This window comes from Cyprinus carpio, chromosome A16, assembly GCF_018340385.1.
Source record: "Cyprinus carpio isolate SPL01 chromosome A16, ASM1834038v1, whole genome shotgun sequence".
In the NCBI taxonomy this organism is placed as follows: Eukaryota; Metazoa; Chordata; class Actinopteri; order Cypriniformes; family Cyprinidae; genus Cyprinus; species Cyprinus carpio.
Genome location: NC_056587.1, coordinates 13251488 through 13266371, shown reverse-complemented (window position 1 = coordinate 13266371; position 14884 = coordinate 13251488).

The following is a 14884-nucleotide window of genomic DNA, read 5'->3' as shown; positions in this document are numbered from 1 at the left end:
ATGTCCAGACAAGCACAAACAGGTTAGTACAGACTCGCCTTGATAAAATATCACTCCCTCTACCAAAGTATTCATGTTCACACATCCAGTGGCAGAGAAACGCTATATTAAAATATTCAAACCAGAAGCTTTTTGGTAATGTGCCTTATGTGGTGTAACCACTTCACCAAACAACACCAATAAAGCCTGATGAATCTGATTAATCCTGATGTGTGTGTGTGTGTGTGTGTGTGTGTGTGTGTGTGTTTTTGTGTGTGTGTCTGTGTGTGTGTGTGTGTGTGTGTGTGTGTGTGTGTGTGTGTGTGTGTGTGTGTGTGTGTGTGTGTCAATGAAGGGGTACTTGAACCCTTCTGATAGGCCTGTGGTGATACATTAGAGAAATGAGATAGAAAAAACTATGATAAACCAAAAATCGTTGTCTGTAAAGAGTAAGTCCACAACAGAGAGATCAGAATCAAATGGAGCTGGAAAAGGGCCGTAAAGAGGTGAATGGATGTAAGGCTGTGATCAACAGTCTTCTGACAGTGGGGAGAATGAGAAAGAGAAAATCTCTGATTTCTGTCCAAATAACAGAACTTCATGCTTACAAGTTTGGCCCAGAGCCATCAACATAACAGAGGAAGAGGAACTCTGCTTGGACACATGCATGGAAAATCCAGTGGTCCAGAGACATAAATAATATGTTGATTTAGCAAGCTTGATTTACTCACATACTTAAAATGAATTAAATCTAAAATTAAAATTAATAGAGGATCATATTTCACAAACACTAAAAAAAGCACTGCTAGAAGAAGCCACTGGATACGCCAGCACAATTGTGCAATCGTACAAGTGGGATAGCAACATAAACACAATGTCTTATCATATTGCCCACACAAGCCTATGGACAGGCAAGTAAACTAAATATTATTGTAATTTCATTCGTTCATTAGCATGTTCCACAGGTGTCGCCTCTAGCATGCAAATGAGTAAAACTGTGAGGGCGAATCAGATTATTTCCAATTCTAATTCCCTCTCTCAAGTGGAGAGGATCTCTCAGCCGACTGCTGTAGAGGCCAAATTCACTGTGCGCTCGTGTCCACAGCTGTCAATAAAAAAATCACTTGAGCGACCATGCAAAGCTTTTTGTTTCCTGCAGAAAATGAGACAGGAACAGCTGTTTCACTGTACTGCAGTCATTGTCTCAGCTATGAGAAGTAGAGCAGGTCTACTCAAGTTTGGAAAACCACAAGTTTAAGGGGTCACAATGTTTTGAGTAATTTTTGTTCACTTATGGATGTGTCAATAGCACACACAGAGAAAAATCACACTCTTAAAAATAAAGGTGCTTAAAAGGTTCTTCACAGCGATGCCATAGAAAAACCATTTTTGGTTCCACGAAGAATCATTCAGTCAAAGGTTCTTTAAAGAACCCTCTTTTTCTTGGCTTTTTATAATCTGAAAAACCTTCTTTCAACACAAAGAACCTTTTGTGAAACAGAAAGGTTCTTCTGATGTTAAAGGTTCATTATGGAACCATTTAGACAAAAAGGTTCTTCTATGGCATTTTGAAGCACCTTAAATTTTAAGAGTATATTTCCATCAAGCATTTCTCTGAGAAAACCTGATAGTATCTAAAGCATTGTATATCTAACATTTTTTGATAATTCAATGAATTAAATTTACAAATGAAAGGATCTTTATCTCATTAGACGATTTTCTTATGACACTGAAACACAAAAGAAGATATTTTGAAAGTCACTGGGGTTCAGTCAACATTTAATCCCATTGGCTTTCACTGTATGAAAAAAAAACTATATATATATATATATATATATATATATATATATATATATATAATATATATATATATATATATATATATATATATATATATATATATATAAATAAAACACTGTGAAATATTATTAACATTTAAAATAACTTTTCTATTTTAATATACTTTAAAATGTAATATTGTGATGGATTTTCAGCAGGCACTACAGTACAGTACTACAGTATTCAGTGTGACATGTTGCTGCTTTTTGTGGAAACCATACCAGAAAGTATTTTAAGAATTCTTTGATGAATAGAAAGTACAAAAGAACAGTATTTATTTGAAATAAAAAAATCTTTTGTAACATTATAAATGTCTTTAGTGTCACTTTTGATCAATTTAATGTTTCCTTACTGAATAAAAATATTACTTTTGTTCAATCAAAAAAACATTTGAACTGTAATGTATATGTAAATATAAATACATATGCCAGTAAAAGATGACAGAATTGTCATTTTTGTATCAGATCTATGTCTATTAGATCAGATCACAATGCATTTCAATTCTTAATCACACCCAGTTTTCACCAGTATTTTGCTCTGATTGATCAGATCAACCCAAAACACATAGATATGTCAATATGTATCTATCTGACCTCCAGAACTAGAGCCAGGACACTGGCTGTTATGCTCACAACATTGTGAATACAGTCACCTGAACAACACAAACGCCCACTTTAGCACCTTTGAAAGCCTGAATGGGTGTGAAAGACAGTGATAGAGACTGAGAGAAAGAGAGATAACAGAACAGAAAACAATAATTGTGGCAAGACTGTAGATTGCACTGGATGTGTATCTCCAGTCACAGAAGCGTCATGTCACCTGTGGCTCGCTTTCACCACTGCACACGTCCACACATCAACACCTCCCTTTCCCTCTCACACTGCCACTTCACCCCCAATTAACACCTGCACACACACACCACCGACCCGGAGTCACCTAGGTCAACCCGAACGCTTCGGTAAATATCACACACTGTCTGCACTCTAACTGGAGTCAAACAGGAGCTAAATCAGAGGTGAGTCCTCCTTTAGGTGAATAAACACTCCGCACACACACACATGCACTGTAGCTGTTCACATACAGGCTGCACAGTAGGGCAGATACATGACTTGTTAATTAACAAGCTCACTGAATGTGTTAAATATAGCTGACTGCCAAGACCAAGGAACTAATAATGGCCCATCAACTCACTGATCAATGGTAAACGCAATCTAAAGGTCTTTATCTTCCACTGTAGTTTTGCTTACAAATGAAAGCAGGAAAAGAACTAGCAAAAGGTTGAAATGTACTTTCTAACCTAATCAACAGATGATTCATTTTTCATTTCAGTACTGCTTTTGCCCCTAGGGACCCCCCTGTTGCCATGGTAACCTCACCAGAGTTGCCGTCATTGGTGCCAATCAGAGTGACCGCCATGATGGCGGGGCAGGGCTCTTTGATAAAGGTGGGCTGTCCAGCATGAGAAACAACATGCCGGTGGTGTCGACATTGTTGAGTAACGGAAACTAATGGAAAACACTTCACATCATTAAAAAGATGATGCATTTGTATCAAATCAAAGGGAAGAATGAAGCTGACTCTTGTGCCTGTGCATATCGAGCAAATTCTTAAGCACAGGTCCTGACATCTCTCTCCCGTCGTCTATGGTGCAGCCGTAGGTGTATATCAATGGAGCTGTTATTGAGGTGTCCTCCATTGATTCAGACACCACCACCACCATCCAGCAGACTTATACCAAATGAGAGATCAGCTAAACTATTACCCATCATGCTTTGCCTCTGTAATACTTCTGCCTTATTACACCACAGTCTACCACTCCGCAATACAGCAGACTAAATTATAGGTCATCTGTGTACCTTCTCTGTTGTATCAAGCATCTACTATGCTGAACTGTACAGAAAATGGTATAAACAGAATAGTGATTTTTGCACATGATGCATCATCTAATGCATTATAATGAACCTTACATCTTTGTAGGGATGGATAAGATTTTTTAATTATCTGAATATCTCTCATGCTCAGTAAGGCTACATTCATTTGATCAAAAATGCAGTAAAAACAATAATATTGTGAAATATTGTTATAATTTAATATAACTATATTCTATTTTAATATATTTCGAAATATAATTTACTTCTGTGATGGCAAAGCTGAATTTTCAACAGCTATCACTGCAGTCTTCAGTGTCACATGATCTTTCAGAAACAATACTAATATGCTAATTTGGTGCTCAATAAACATTTCTTATTATTATCAAAGTTGAAAACAGTTGTGCCATCAAATTCTTTTTAAACAGTCAATTTGGTTAAAATCATCTGCTTAATGAATAAATGTAAACATTTTATTATTTTTATATAGGCCTAATCTATAGAATTGTTTATTATTTTTATATAATTATATATAATTTAAATGTCCGTTTTTTTTTTTAATGTACAGAACCCCACCTTCTATCCTGCCACCTATAGGTGTTGCCCTTTACAGTTTTTTTTTTCAACAATACATGCATCACATATCAAAAATATTACATGTGGTGAAAAATGTAACAGTTCAAAAATAAGTGATGGAAGAATGTAAAAGGCTTCTCACTATTATTACATATTCTTAATTTAATTAGTAAGGAGAATCTTATAATGTGACAACGTAATATATGCATTATACAATAAATTCCATAGATAAGAGAAAAAAATCAAATACAAAACAGAAAACCTAAGTATACGTATTTTCCTCACTTCTCAGGGAATGACACACAGTCAAAACAGACAACTGTGTCCTAAAACATAATCAGAGCAACATTCAATGAGAGATAAAATGAAGGTTCAGATCCTGTTATGGACTTTAATGACTTCTAGACATTATAGATTCAGTAATTGTAGCCTTTCTGCACACCTCAAGTCATCATACGACCACATCCATTCATAAAACCAGGAATACAAAGACAAATCATGAATTTCTTTTTAGTTTGAGATATCTATTGTTTGCATGTAACAAAACAGGCCCCCGTGACATGCACGACTCTCCCATCTCTCGCCCAGTAGAGAAGACTGTTTGTTCAATCAATAAACACTTTTAGCTGAGAGGGAGGAAAAAAAACCAACAAATAAAATGTTGTGTCACTTGGCTTTGATCTTTAGAATGGCGGTCAGATTACAAGTGACAGAAATGGAGTGGTGTCTGGTGGTCATCATGCTGTTTGATGCATGGCACGAGATTGGACGAGATGGTGTGTGTGAGCACGCCATAGATCTCATTTCTCAGTGCCGGCTGTGCCATTCTGACGGCAAACTTTATCGCGGTAGAAATGTGATGAGCCGAATAACAATACATGGGGTTGCATGCAAAAAGAGCAAGAGCTATTTGGAACCTTATGAATTTAGAGCTTAAAGGGTCAACTAGCTTGCTCTTCTCATTGAAATGGCATAGTAGCAGATGAGTTTGTAGATTTATTCTGATCGACCATAAAAGGAGCGCACATACAATTTTTCATCTGTTCCACATTTGTGTGAGCAATACCTATAAAGTGGAAAGATTAGGCAAGTCAGCAACTGAGATTGCAGGAATATCAGTAGCTGCATTTCTCTTTATTTTTTTAAATGAGACTAGTGGGAGGACAAGAAATTATAGGGAGAGATAGCATTTCACAGACCACCCACAGTACATACACTGACCATCTAATGCATCTAGACCAGTGTTTCTTAGCCATTTTGAATCCAAGGCCCCCATTGTCCAGAATATTATTCAAAGCCCCCCATGACTTTTTCAGTTGTTTGAGATTTACTGGATACTTTATTTGTGACTCTACCCAAAAAAATATATTCATTATAAAAATGCACATGGTTCCAGGTCTGAAAAATCACACTTCTAAAACAAAGCTTTCTTAGATAGTCAGGTTTTTCAAGACCATGAGAATTCTCGTTCCTCAAAGAAAAAAACGTGTTGAGTGAGTGAATAAAAATGGACATGTGACATCTACTATTATCTGCTGTATTATCATGCTTTGTGGCCTTCATTAGTAGCTACACTTCATTTCCTTCCTGGCCTCCTAAATATAGACAGCAATCTACACTCCACATGGGATACTCAACTCACAACTGATTTCAGTAAATTTGACTTTAGCATGTTGCTAAGTTAATGGTGTGATACTCAGTAATGCTAACTCTGTGAAATAAGTTTTTGCAGGGAGGCATGTCTTTTCATATAAGAATAAAAATTAAAAGAACATACAAAATATGCAAACATCAACTAGATTTTTTTTATTACAAATTTATTTTTGATTACAATTTTTCTACTCCTATGACTGAAAAAAAAAAACCTTTCATGTGAAATCTTATTTAGAACAAGTGGTAGATCACAGTAAACCATAAAATAAATCTTTGGAGGTGTCTAAATGGTATATAAGAAGCGCAGTTATATAAGAGCAAAACTTGATACACTTGAATCATTTACTGATGTTTCCCTATAACATCCACAAACCCTCTGGAACATTACAATGTGTATTGATTACATATCATGCCTTTAGAGTGCTCACTCTAGTCTGCAGTAGAATATGTTTGCATCAGAGTCAATGGTGCTGTAGCTTTGAGCAGGATGTCGACACTTTAATCTAGTTGGTGGGAAGGAAAAAGAGTGGCATGAAAGGAAGAACCAGAGAAGATGTGGCTCCTATTGGACCGACTACGGTGTTAATGATAACCATTGCTGCAGTGTGTGTGTGTGTGTGTGTGTGAGTGTATGTATGAGTGTGTCACTGTGTTGCCTGTGAAAGGCTAATGACCTCATCACCAACTTACAAAAGCACACACAGTTGATTTTATATATACTGCAGCTGCCTTGAGCACACACTTTCTCCTTGCCTCAAACACAATTTTATGCACACATGCACTTACACGCTGACACAAAGGTGTAAGTGGCTGAAACATTATGAGCTACAGTGGTAGATGAAGGTGAACCTGAGTTAAACAGACGATGAATAGAGGGGTCTTGATTTCAGATGATCCCACCTCAGGCAGTAGAGCAACTGTGTGAACACACTTTTCCTTCACAGAAAGTTGAGTACAGCTAGTTTTCACCTACACTATACTAGGCAATGATACAGACCAAGGCTGTAAAAGTAGCTATACACATTTTAAAATAAACTGACTGTTTTGTCTTCCAACAAAAAGTAAAAAAATACCAGTTACATTATATTGCAAACACAACAGAGATTTTTGTCCAGTCAAATGTTCTCTACAATAAAGTTGTGATCACAGTGTATTTTGCAGATAAATCCAGTAATTTCAATATACAGATTTTTCTATCTATCTATCTATCTATCTATCTATCTATCTATCTATCTATCTATCTATCTATCTATCTATCTATCTATCTATCTATCTATCTATCTATCTATCTATCTATCTATCTATCTATCTATCTATCTATCTATCTATCTATCTATCTATCTATCTATCTATCTACATGTATCTCTCTCTCTCTCTGTGTGTGTGTGTGTGTGTGCATCAAAAAATCTAATCTAGGGATGTTGATATGATTCATATAGATGTTTTATTTTTTGAGAAGTTGCATGTACTCTTTACGGTAGATGCTGTCAATATACAATTATATAAATTGTATAAAATTTACATCATCTTATATTCTTAATCACCATGTGTGAATACTTATGAATATAGATCAAGCTGATACTCCATAAATATATACACGTATGTGTCAACACACACACACACACACACACACACACACACACACACACACACACACACACACACACACATATATTCTTTCTAAGACGATGGTGAAAAACAAATGGTACACCTGTATATTTTCAATTATTTGAAAATGTGTAATGTTAAAACCAAACTTACACCTGGTACAGACACAGACAAAGTGGACTAAAAATATCAAGTTTCCTTTAACTTCCATGTAATTTTGTACCTCAAGCTTCGACCATAAAAATAACAGTTAGCCTTCACAGTTCCCCCTCCCTCCCTTCATCCCTCTCTCTCTCTGTGTGGTGAATCTACCTTCCTGCCCCTGTGCCTCTTGTTAATTAATCACTGTGTTGTTAAAGAGTGCCGAGGCGGACTCCGAGCCTACTGATAATTAGGGATCTGTGTTCAGGGCCGGCTGTGAGAGGTGGGGTACAAGCAAATGCTAGAAGGCTGTGTGCGTGCGTTATGTGCAGCTGTATCTGAATATGTGTATCTCAGTGATTGTGCGTTGTGTGTTATATGAAAGTTTGTGTGTGGACGGTGGTAAAGTGGCACATTAGTATTCAGAGAAATCGCTGCGCCCCTGCTGTCCTGCTACTTCCTGCTCACCACCGGGCCAACATTTAGCAGGGTACAGTCTACCAAAGCTCCCGCAGGGGGCACAAACATAACAGACCTTAATGTCCACGGACCAGACTGACCCAACTTGACTATTAGTACCTCAGCTAGCTGCAATGCTATATTTGCTCGGGCTTAAAATTGCCTCATGACTGCACTGAACTATAACACTAAGTGTTTTTCAGATATATTGAATGTGTTTTAGTGTACAAAAAAAAAAAAAACTGAGCAAAAATCATTGGTAACACTTTATTTGAAGGTGTATGTATTAAACTTTAACTAAAATTAATTTTATTATAAATATTAATTATGCATTTTTAGATGTATGTGTAACTATTAAAAACCCAAATCCTAACCATAACTACATAAGTACATGTATTTAATTAATATTACTCAGTACTTATATGTACTGTATAATAACACTGTAACAAGTTTTAAGGATTTGCATTGAATAATTGCTGTACATATACTGTGTATGTATATATAATATATATATATATATATATATATATATATATATATATATATACACATACACATATATACATACATATACACACAGCGTAACAATTTTTTTTTTTTTTTTTGAAAAAAAAAAATCAAACAAGCTATGAAATTATCACTGTGGCCATGACACAGCAATTAGCACACACTCTTCTGTCATGAGCTCTGGTGCTCATTCACGGGACAAAAGTTCAAGGTTCCGACCTGCAACATTTCCAGATTCCTAATTTCTAAATTATTTCCTCTCATTCCCTCTGATCTGTCTTAGAAAAAGACGCAAAAGCGCCAAAAAAAAATAGTCTTCCATAATAGTCATCGGAACACATGCAGCAACAAAGATCATCTGTTATTGCAGGTTCTCACTGTGATGATTCCCTTTGTGCTCTTCTATTGTCAGAACTCTAAATATTCTCCAAATTAGACGCTCGCTCTTTCTGTCGGTCTCCCTTCTCTCTCACTCCTGATTGCCGTATATGAGTGATAATGTTTTTAGCAGCTAGCGTCATGTTCAAATCTGTAATAACATTACACCAGCAGCCCTACTGATGGCAACATGCATCACCAAACACAAGCCATCTCAGTCATAAGTAAACAGAACTTCCATATGCAGAGTAAACACATCTATACACCCTAATGGCCTATAACAGCCCCCACACAGAGGTAATTTGCACACTAATTCATACACTTTACAAAGACGACACAGCAAGAACTAAGAACACAAGAGCATTGTTTATCAGGGTGAAACTGCAACCTTTCCCTCACATCATCAATAAAGACAATATCCAATATGTTGTTGTAAGTATATCAAATTAACCCCATTAACTTGTACTATGCAAATGGCATGCAGATATGAATATTCTGAAAAAAAGCAGACATGGATAGCCTGGAAAAAGTCTAAAAGTCTAGCTTGACAAGTGAGGGAAAAATACAAAACTGATCTTGAATCAGGAGTGATGCAATTTATTCTGGGAGTTTGACTTTTGAAGATGACACTGCAGCCTTCCTAACTTCTTCCACAGGTCACATAATAAACATGATCCAGAACAGAGGTCAGGTTTTCTTGTAAGGGTTTCTTCAACCCTCAAGAACATCTTTGACATCCACGTTCACACACACAATTCAAACACACCCAGGGTCATGGCCATCGTTTCACTTTTATTCAGCTATTGTATTCATGGCTGCGATGTTGACAAATTAATTTTGAAATCCTTTAGTCTCACAATGTGGTTTAAACGATGCGCTCATTAATGTCCACCACTTTAATACAGCCAATAGCCATCTGATAAATTAGGTTATCTCAGACTCCTTCCACATGCCATGAAGAGCGGAAATTAGGGAATTATTAACTATCTCCAATATGTGTGTGTGTGAGTGTGTGTATATAGAAATATGATAAAGTGAGAGAGGAGAAACTATAGTAGTAGTAAAACAGTCCTTTAAATTCCAACACATTTCTTTAATTAGACTTGAATTTGAATTGAGGTAGAAAACAGGAAACAATTCAAATATGAATTTCTGAGATTTCTTTACCATTACTAAACTTGATTTATTGAGTGGTGTGGTAATACTGTAGTTTTATCAATTATGTGAGCTTTTTATGACATTACCTGAAAATGTTTGTGGTTCTGTTTGCAGCATTATATTTGTGTCAATGTAAAGTGTTTGGACTGTATTTAAATTAATTTTGAGAAATGTCTAATTAGCTGAGGCGGAAAAAAGAATGCATTCTACAGTACATATCAGGGAGTAAATAGGTATAATTACTGAAAATGAATGATTAAATGATCAGTTCAAGGAACAAAAATGACCAGTAATGAACAAAATAGACGTCGTAATGGAAAATAAGAATGAAATCATTTCCAATTATTCCAATTGTAATTTTTTTTCAACCAGTTAATAATGTTATGATTGATCCAGTAAGAAATATTTCTCTGATTTCTCAAATTTAAACTGAACATCTTGAGGGGTGATAATTCAATTCAAATTCACACTCAAAAATTAAAAGGGAGTCACAGTTCTTTATTCTGAATTTTGGTTTGATACATTGAGCCATGGTGCTCATACAGGTGATTTTAATTTGAATCCACCCATTAATTAAATCTCCCATCATCATCTGCTGTTTTTCTACTACTTTAATAGAAATAAAAATGGCTTCTAAAAGTATGTTGAATAATATTTAGCTACAAAGTATTATGACAGATTTGTAATAAATAAAAACGTGTGTGCATATGTGTGTGCTCGATCAGTAACAGCCCTTCAGAGATTGTTGATGGTCATCACAACTTAAATAAATGTGGTTAATTTAGTCTAAGCTAGAATTAGCAGCGTTACAGTGTTGTGACGTGTGTGCATGTATAATTATGGATGCGTGTGCGGTGGCTCACTCCGTTAATGAGGTGCTGGAAGGGGGCTGCAGCAGCTGGCAGGAAGCACGGGGGAGCTGAGGAACATCTGCAGGGGGCACAGCGCCGCTCTCCGCACCACGCGCAAACACACGTACAGGAGATCAGCACCTAGCGCACACCCACCGTTACCAGCCCGACCGCTGTTGCCATAGCAACCACATGCTAGCCATGTCACCTGCTATGTAGGGAAAGAAAACAAACTAGCACTAATCTCGCCCAAATTATTTCGATCTTGTACGGCTTTACTTTTTTTTTTTACTTTTACTTCCCTGAGTGGGCATATGGACCATGAGAAAACACTAGATAGGAAGGTCAAAGGTTAGAAAAACGCGTCCTTGAATATGTTCATTCTAGAGTTTTTTGCTGCGAAGTGTTGGGTCAAGCACCAGCTGTACAAGAGCACTGAAGCATTCACACTACCCAACTAATTCAGCCCTAAACTGCCAAAAATGCTACATATGCAAAGTTAACTGCTCCCACAGGTTTGCACTCCAAAGACACACACTTTCACTGAACAGCACACAAACAAAAGACAAAACCAGGTATACATACATATTAATCAATAAAGTTGTAATATAGGCTTGGGCGCAGCATATCGATTCTCATCTCCCCCCAAGTCAACACTTGGCCTTTGACCCCCGTATAAACTTACAGAGTGCATCTCCATAGAAACACATGCCCTCTGTTCATTGCACTTTATTGGGTCTGTATATGTGTCAGTCTCAAAAGCTAACAGTTATGCCTGGTGGAACTGTGAAATCTAAAATATCATAGATGAAAACAGAGGTGTTGTTTACTGTGTTTTCGAAAATGTTTTTTTTTTTTTTTTTTTTTTAGTTTAGGAATAAAGTACCAGGAAAGCACAAAAGGTTTCTTCAGAGAGAAGATAAGGTGTGTTTGCAGAAGAGGTTTAGCAGTGGCTGCCATTATGTGTGAAGAACGTAGCTCTGAGGATATTTACCATGGTGAGATGATTTTTAGACTGTTTTGTGACTCTTTTCCAGGATAGAAGTTACTCTAAACAGGGTCTTTGAGGCCATAATTATATTGATAATATGCTTTGATGGTATTTGTGCCACAGCTTTTCATGGACTTGGCACTAGCTTAAAGTTAAACATAAATTGAGCCTGTTTAACTTTTTAATGTATATTCCTGGTCTAATTGAGAATGAATTATCAGTTTATGTCATTTCACATATTGTATTCTTTAATCAAAATGTGATAACTGAATAATGCTGGATAATGTACTGTAAGAAACCTTTACAAAGCTCTTAGAAATCTTTGTTTTTATCATGTTAAGACACTGTTTTATGCGTGAATTCTGGTTTATTTTATCCAGACAGTTCAACTTCATGCATTTTGCACATAAAATTAGCATTTAGCTAATGTTTATATATAAACAAAACAAGTAAACTGACCCTGGAGAAAGTTCCCCTCGGAGCAGCCAGAAGGTTTAGTGTCTTGCTTAAGGTCACATTGGCATCTTTCCAGGTCATGGATCATTACTGGGGTTTGAACCTAGGGCCTTTAGGTTGCTACCAGCCCACACCTTCTACAACCATGTTTCCAATTTCCACCAACCTAGTTTCAAATTCAGTCCAGAGTTTGAGTTTATGATTTTTTAAAATAATTTATTTTAATAGCACACAAAAATCTCCTTGCTTTGAGTAATATATATATATATATATATATATATATATATATATATATATATATATATATATATTATATATATATATATATATATATATATATAAATTTTTTTTTTTACATTAAAAGGGCAATGTATCTTCAGCACCAGAGAAGCATATCATAATGATTTCTAAAGAATCATGTGACACTAAAAACTAGAGTAATGGGAAAATTCAGCTTTGCCATCACATGAATACATTACATTTTAAAATATATAAAATTACAAACCAGTTTTAACTTGCAATAATATTTCACAATATTACTGCTTTTACTATACTGATCAAAATAATGCAACCTTGGTGAGCATATGAGACTTCTTTCAAAAATATTTGTTATACTATTTAAACCTTTGTTATACTATTTAAAAACACAAATAATAGCTGAAACTGAAAAAATATATTATAAAAAGAATAATTACCATAAATGTAATGTAAACATTTAACTTGAAATTCTTAAAGTAAAACAAGCTATTGTTTTACATATTGTCAAAATGTTACTTCACAGCTACATTGTAAAAAAAAGTCTAAGTGAAGTACAGCCAAGTATAGTGACCCATACTCAGAATTCGTGCTCTGCATTTAACCCATCCAAAGTGCACAGACACAGCAGTGAACACACACACACCGTGAACACACACCCGGAGCAGTGGGCAGCCATTTATCCTGCGGTGCCCGTGGAGCGGTTGGGGGTTCGGTGCCTTGCTCAAGGGTACCTCAGTCGTGGTATTGCCGGCCCGAGACTCGAACCCACAACCTTAGGGTTAGGAGTCAAACTCTCTAACCACTAGGCCACGACTTCCCCCAATGTACCAACCAATCTCACCATCAGTTGCATCAAGTGCATGGGTATTCAGGACAAGTTGATCTAATTGATTAATGATTAGTGTTAATATTAATAATATGATAGTTAATGTGGCCAGGCAATTGTAAAAAAAAAATAATAATTGTAATCAGCCATTAATGATTGACTGTAAGTGAGATTCGCACTGGTATCAAATACAGCATACTTCTGAATAATAGAGATGCCAGGAGGTCTACCCCATTCCCAAGTGGGTAAGACACATCGACAGGGGCCAGAAAACCAGAGGTTTTAACACGCATGTACCCGGAGGAGTATGCATGGTTGTATGAGTGTGTATCTGTGTTGTCGTCGTTAATGTGTGTCAGTCATCAATAATGCAGATCCTCAGTCGTCTGCTCATCAAAGCCCTGCGACGTGTCCCTGTTCTACATTACACTGAGACAAGGGCATGTGAGACTGGTCTGGGAGTGTGCCTGCATTCATATAATTTACTCAGATTCATGTTGATCCAAACATGTATGCTGTTATTTTTATCTTCCTATCAATCGTCACAGATATTTTCCACATAACAGTTTTTAGGGGCTAGAGACCAAGGGCCTGATAAAAGCATTTAAAAGTAGACTTAAAGAAATAGTTCAGCCAAAAATGAAAATTTGTTGAAAATGAACTCACTATCAGGCCATCCAAGATGTAGATGAGTTTATTTCTTCATCAGAAAAGATTTGGAGAAAATTAGCATTACATTACTTGCTCATCAGAATGGCGTCAGAATAAGAGACCGAACATCTAATTAAAAACATGACAATAATTCATAACTGATAGCCGCAATGAAAAGCTGTGTTTGTAATAAACAAACTCATCTTTAAGATGGTTTTAACTTTAAACTGTTGTTTTAAAGCTTAAATAGCTCTATCTATAAAGTTGTTTTCTCCAATGAAAAAATCATCTTGTCTGAATCAGGGGAGAAATATGCTCAGATAAAGCACCATTTACAAGCAAAAACAGTACAAAATTAAACAAATATGTTGATGGGTTTCGAAGTGAGAGGACAACAGGGGTTGGACATTTTCACTGGAGGAAGCGTTATTATGGATTCTAGACTCGTATTTTGACCAGAAGTGGCTGTTTTAAGTTAAAATGCCTTGATGGATTTATTTCCAACAAACACGCATATTTTCACTTCAGTCATTTTCACTTGCATCTGTCATTTGGATTATTTGTGGCTTATTGTGATGTTTTTATCAACTGTTTGGACTCTTATTCTGACAGCACCCATTCACAGCAGAGGTGAGCAAGTAATGTAATGCTAAATTTTTCCAAATCTGTTCTGATGAAGAAACAA